Source organism: Austrofundulus limnaeus, unplaced genomic scaffold (assembly GCF_001266775.1).
Source record: "Austrofundulus limnaeus strain Quisiro unplaced genomic scaffold, Austrofundulus_limnaeus-1.0 Scaffold113, whole genome shotgun sequence".
NCBI classification, from domain to species: domain Eukaryota; kingdom Metazoa; phylum Chordata; class Actinopteri; order Cyprinodontiformes; family Rivulidae; genus Austrofundulus; species Austrofundulus limnaeus.
The window spans coordinates 509,361-515,978 of NW_013952515.1; the positions used below are offsets into that span (position 1 = coordinate 509,361).

At 45.9% G+C, this 6,618-nt stretch overlaps 1 pseudogene; it reads right to left on the reverse strand.

The window, feature by feature from the left end:
- Positions 1 to 3,979: 3,979 nt before the first annotated feature.
- Positions 3,980 to 6,618, reverse strand: LOC106521614 (equilibrative nucleoside transporter 1 pseudogene; annotated as a pseudogene).

Consider the following 6,618-nt stretch of genomic DNA (forward strand, 5'->3'; position numbering starts at 1 on the left):
TGTTGTTGTTGTTTTATGCCTCGCAAATCCCAGTTCTCGTCGAAATCAATCTCTGACGTGTTATACGTCGTTACTTCCACGGTATACCTCAGTACCACGCGATTCTCCGTCTCTTCGTCGAACGACATGGTTTTTCGTGTGAATTCGAAGTGTCGGTGCGCCTTTTTATTTATATTCTGTACGCAGATTTCCCGACCGACCACCTTTGATCGCTCATCCTCCGACCGACCAAGAATAGTTCTTTTTGAATGATGCATATACCGACCGGGTTCGAGTTGTCGTTACGCGTAATCAACGGTAAAGGAAAAAACAACAACCGAATAAACGGTCTGTTTTTTTTATTTTTTATTTATCCTGCTTCAAGGGGGGGAAAAACAAACACCACCTCGCGTTTCCGATGTCCAGAAAACCCCAAAAACGAGTTGGTCTAGCGGATAAGGCAACGGGTTATCAATCCGTTTTTTTTTGGTGACTCACGAGCGTGGGTTCGAACCCGCTTTGTGTCAACGATATAAACAAATAATAACAGACAACAAGAGAGGAAAATCAATAGTACACGTTTATTATACTGAATCAAACGTGTCATTCGCAATATAGTGTGGTCATAAAGAAAACAAACATTACACCCCCCCTCATCACTGTTGTGTTTTATATTTTTAATCGTTCCGAGATATCCGCGATTCGCCTCAACAACTCCAAGACCCGGTTCCGTAATATCTTTCGATACTCCCCGGCTGCTTTCGTGACACCAACTTGGTTCTCATCGTACGTCTCAAATAAAAACGCGTCGATCGCGGTCTCTTGATATATTCTATCGAGCGCGTCGCTCGCCAAGGCCTCGACTTCGCACGACACGACCCTTTCTTTGTAGTCGCTCAACACGTCCACGTAAAAGTTGAACTCCCACAGTTTAGCCCCACTGTAGTCTTCGGGGAACCGTTTCGCCGTTACCGCTCGATTGTAAACGCGGACGAGCGCCTCGCACGCTGTCCCGATTTCGCTCATCAGTCTCGTAACCGTTTTATTTTCGCGACGCAGTCTCGTCAAGACAACATCGAATCGCGCTCGCTGCTCCGTTGTGAGCACGCATTGAGGCGTCACTCGTAATGTCGACACTAGTTCGTGTCGCGGGTTGTACGCGATAGCGGTCACGTTGAATGTCCAAAGCGCGTTCATCATTTCGCATTTCATGACAGAAGACATATTCCCAATGCGTAAGCGGTCGCGTTTAAGGCCCCGCGGTAACGTGTCACAACAAACACTATTTAAACCTCGCGCGTTGTTTCACCGTCACGGAAATATCGCTCGCACGTTTTTTTTTGTTGGCAGCAAATACTACAATAACGCGTACACACACACGATGTTGCTCGGGTCCGCGTTTATATATCTAGCGCTCACGCGGGTGCTGTCGACGGCCCTTGTTCTAGATCCTACTCAGACCACGACGCCGCGACCGGATGACGCGGACCAGCAAGAAACGACAACAACGACACAACCCTACGCGGACACAACGACCGAGCGTAGCGAATATTTGTTCGGTATAACAACAACAACCAAAGACGCTCTGGGCTTTGACGAGGATCGTCAAAACGCTTCTATCGACGCGACGAGCGCTGAACACACCGACAGCAACGCTGAAGACGATCGTTTAGACCCAGAGTCAAAACGCGTAGTAAAGTTTTCGTGTCCGGACGAGGATCTAGAGCGATTCGTGAGTATCGAATGGACAGCGCGCGTCGAAGACCGCATTTACGATCTGTATTACATCGACAACAACACGCAATACGTGACCCGTTATAATAAATCGCGCCCGTATCACGTTGAACTCAAGAAAAATCACGGTCTCGAGCTCAAACTGGATAACGCCTCGAGTTTAAACATAGTAGGAAACAACTGTAACTACGACCTATCGTACGCGTGTCACAGATATACGCTCGACGGAGGTCGCGAATCGTACGAGTTCTCCGTCACAAACTGCACTGTTACGTTAATCTCATCGAGCCTCGAACGAGAGTTGATTTCGACGGGCTCTCGTTTAAAAACACACGACATTATCATACTCATACTCTCTGCGCTTTTTGTCGCAGCGATATGTCTCGCGACCTATTTCGCGTTGCGCCGCTCCGATAAAACTTAGTCGATAGTAATATATTACATCCGACCGACCATAAACATACGAACGTTTTTTTTTATAAAAAAAACAAATTATTTCCCGACTGACAACGTTTGCGTTTGGTGTGAGTATATATACAAGTTTTCATGTAAACCGATGTTGTTTGCTGTTGTTCCGTCACGGAGCGAGTCTTTTCTAACCTCTGTTCCTCAAATATAAATTGAAATATGGGCGCCATCGACGCGTTGACACGGACGATAACCTCGGCTTATTTTTTGTCTCATAAACAACAAACAACAACTTGTCCGGATACAACCAAGACCGAATGTCTCGACAACGCTCCGCCGACCCGATCCGTAGTCGCGGGGCTCGACTTCTGTCGGATGCCGGTACAAGATAGGATAATAACAACAACCACATCGGACACGACAATTGCAGAGTCGGAACTCAATTACAAGAAAAACTCATCGCCGTTCGTGACCTTCGAGACACAAGACGACGATCGATCCGACGCGTTGAGTGATGGACGCGCGGATATGGACTTCGCGGGTGTGGAAATACACGAGAAGACATCAGAATCGGATGAGAAAAGATCCATATCAATTATCGCGGTGTTGTTTCTTGTCGTGTACGGGCTTTTATTGTTAACTCCTTTCGTTTTCCTCTGTTACAAATGTAGCACTCTCTTTTATGCGTATGATGTCGGGGGTGTGCGGAGGAACGAAAGCGGACAATCCGATTCAATCTAAACATTTATTTATCTGCAAAAAAAAATATTGTTTGGTGTACTTGCCATAGCGCGGTTGATTATTTTCATGTGTTTTTGTTTTATCTACTGTGACACAATAAAAAAAAATGTTGTATGACACACACGAGTCTGGTTTTTTTCATGTCTCACACATATATATAAAGCAAAGCATATTTTCTAAAAGTAGTCGGCGATGTAGTATTTACGCGTACACGTAACACCGTTATAAAACAAAAAAGAAAGGCGTTGTGAGAAATACACGACGACAGATATGGCAGCTTACCTCGATGCACAACGCGAAATAAACCGTAACGTATTATCGTGGACACACGAGTTCGAAATGTATGTCGACAATAATAAACACGACAGACACAATTTCCGAATAACCCCGCTCCTAAAAAACAATGAGGAATATTCGCTTCAGGCCGAAGTTTTAATCGACGACGTCGATTCCGAAAGCGATATTATGTTGACGACGTTGCGGGACGAAGTTGTAGTCGCCTGCGAGGGTCTCGCGAAACTGTATAAAGACGAACTTGAAGTTATACGACGAAGCCTCAATCGCAACGCGCGTTTTTACGACTCGGGTTCTTGGCTTTTCAGGTTCAAGGTGTTTAGATACAAGACCGGCCCCGATGAAATATCATACACCGTAGAACCGTTGCTGCTCGCCGGGGAATCGGGTCGCGATCAACTCAGTGCTGTGCGGGCTGTAAACAAAAAGAACAGCGACCGAGGGGTATCATCGCGTCGCAGATCGGATTACGAAGATGTAATTAAAAAAAAACTTGTTGACATCCTTGACGTATACGATAGTAAATTCTCTTCGTCTTCTCGTCATCTTCGCTCAAAACGTGTTCATGGTTTATCAAACAACCGGACCGCCCGTTACTGACGACGGCAGAGAAGAATACAAAGATCGACGTTCTTCTATTTTTTTATATTTTTTAAAAAAACAAGTTGAAATAAAACACATTCAAATACAAATCAGCAACACGTCTTGGGTCTTTTATTTTTTTTAACTTTATATCATTTCGCAAAAAAAAACTCTCTCACACACACATTTATTAAATCAATTTTATTTTTTATTTTCATAACTTTATCATAAACAGCTTGTATAGCCGGCCAAGCTTTCTGACATTTCCGTAGATAACAAACCATTTGTTTGACACACACACAAAACAAATTAAAACAGAGTAAGTGAGTCAAATCATCGCCCGGATGGCAAAGGAGAATGCGGCACCCGACGCCAGTCCGAGAGACAGAAAGAAGGTCATGATGATCCCGGCCAATTCGGCCTGTTCTCGCGGAACCTTCTTCGATCCGAAACGCATGCATAGGCTGGCCAGGTATCCGTTGGAGAGTGCGAATAAACTCACAAAGACGATGTACCAGGCGTCGTGAGCGAACAAAACGGGAAGGTAGTGTTGGTTCCGGGGACTGATGTTACACATCATGAAGAGCGGGATGAAGATGAGACGCAGGCCCACCAGCACAGGGAGCAAGATGCTGTCCTTGCCTGGCCACGCGCAAACGACCGTCATACTCCTACTGATCCAGTCCATCGCGTTGAAGAGCAGGAAACACGAGACAGGAATGAAATAGGTTTTCCAGACGCTTCCATTAAACATAGTCGTCTTGGCTTCCGCGATCACGGACGGAACAACTCCGATGGTTGCAAAGAAAACTAAACAGACAGATAAAGCCATCACCCAAATCTTTTTGAAGACGTCAAACATCTCAGAACCAGCGGGACTGTTTTCGATGAGATACATGTCCGAATCTCGTGTTGCGTTTTCTTTTTTGAGCAAATCCATTATATTGGTTTCTTCGTCGTCGCGAACACGTTTTCTAGATCCCTCCTTCGTGTAGTGGAATCGGAAAAACTCTATTCCGGGCAAACTGAAGTACGACAATATGGCCAAAACAATAATAACACAGGCCGTGATGAAGTAACCAAAAGCGCTGTCTTTCAGTCCGGATCCGGTAGCCAGCGCGCAAATCATTGCGAAGGCAGCGAAGGTGCCGGCTAGACCCTGCCCGCTCATGATGGCGGTGGTGTACGAGGCGGGTAGAATCCCGGCCAGTCCAAACAAACTGCTCTGTAAAATCGCACCAAACGTGTTTACGCACACGATTTTGATCATAGTCAGGACAAAGAAGGGTAGAGGTTTCATGTCAACTTTGACAAACACCGCCGTCGACACGAAAACCAGCAGGATGACGGTCAAGCTGCCCGAGATTCGCAGCTTCTGCGGAATCCTCCGATGAATGAAAGAGTTAAGACCGGTACAGATGAGCATGGGCAACATGGCGCAAAGCGTCATGGCGTTGTTGAACTTTGACTCGAGCACGCTGCGAGCGGTCGTCGCGTTGTTCGCGGAGTTCAACGCGGAATCGTTTTTCAGTCTGCTCGTAAAGTACATTGTTGCTGTCATGAAGAAGTTCCACGGCAAGAGAGTCCCCAGTCCCAAGATGAAGAAAATAATCCACACCGCGTTGTATTTGTCCCGAGGCATGTTGATGACCCGCGTGATGGAGCTGTTTCACTCTGTTCTTTTTAAACTCCCGAGTTTTTATATACACCGTACACCGATGGTCGGCTTTTATAGAGGAGGGAGGGAAAATAAATATTTAATATTGTAACGGTATTAGTTCATGCGAATCAACCCCACACGGGTTGTGTATCGCTTAATAAAAAAAACATCCACATTTTAACCCCGCGTTGACGCGCATCGAAATACTTCAGCGTACGTATCCCGACGCGTCAACTATACTTTCCATCTTACAAAACACGTCGCCAACCAATTTTTTCCTGCGGTCGTTTGCTTCCTTCGTGGCACCGCGTTCTTTGAACAAGCCATACTCAAACGCGTCGTCGACGGCTTCTTGGTACCGTTGGTCTCTCTTCCAAGTCAACAGAGGTTCGCATACGAACATCCTCTCTCGTTGTTTTTGATCGCACAAAGCGGCCATGTAAAATTTTAACTTCCAGATTTTGAATTCGGTGCTGATATACTCCTCATCTAGAAATTTGTCGTTTTTTTCAACCGACAACGCGTCGTTGTAGATGCCTGCGATGTCTACGCAGAGTTTTTTAATATCGGACAAATGTTGTTCAATTTCATCGCGTCGTTGTGCATCGTGTTGTTGTTGTTGTTGTTGTTGTTGTTGTTGTTTTATGCCTCGCAAATCCCAGTTCTCGTCGAAATCAATCTCTGACGTGTTATACGTCGTTACTTCCACGGTATACCTCAGTACNAGTACAGATATAATGTTTGTTTTTATTTTCGATTACAAGTACGATCAAACGGGTATGCGACTATACGTCTACGACATATCGAATTACAGCCACTAACGCGAAAACACAACAAAGGGAACGCGACGTGGAATCCGCTGCTGAGTTTCCGATGAACGGTTGTCGGCTTTCGTCGTCCCGTAACTTCGTCTCGACGGTACAGTTGATCACGTAAAAGTCGTACTTTTCGTTCCGATGGCCCACGCGCGCCGACCTTTCGCATCTGTACATTTCCGTGCGATTACAATTTTCCGCACGGATGACAAGAGCTTTGTCCGTTGACACGTTGTAGCCTACGTTATATGTACGCTCGAGTTCTCCAACGTGCTTATACGGTGAGACGGCGTTGTTTTCTGAGATGCGGTACAGTCCCAATAAATCGCCCGTGTCGAATTTGACGTTGTACCACGAGGTCGCGATGAACCGATGAGGATCGTGGTCGGGACACACAATTTTCAT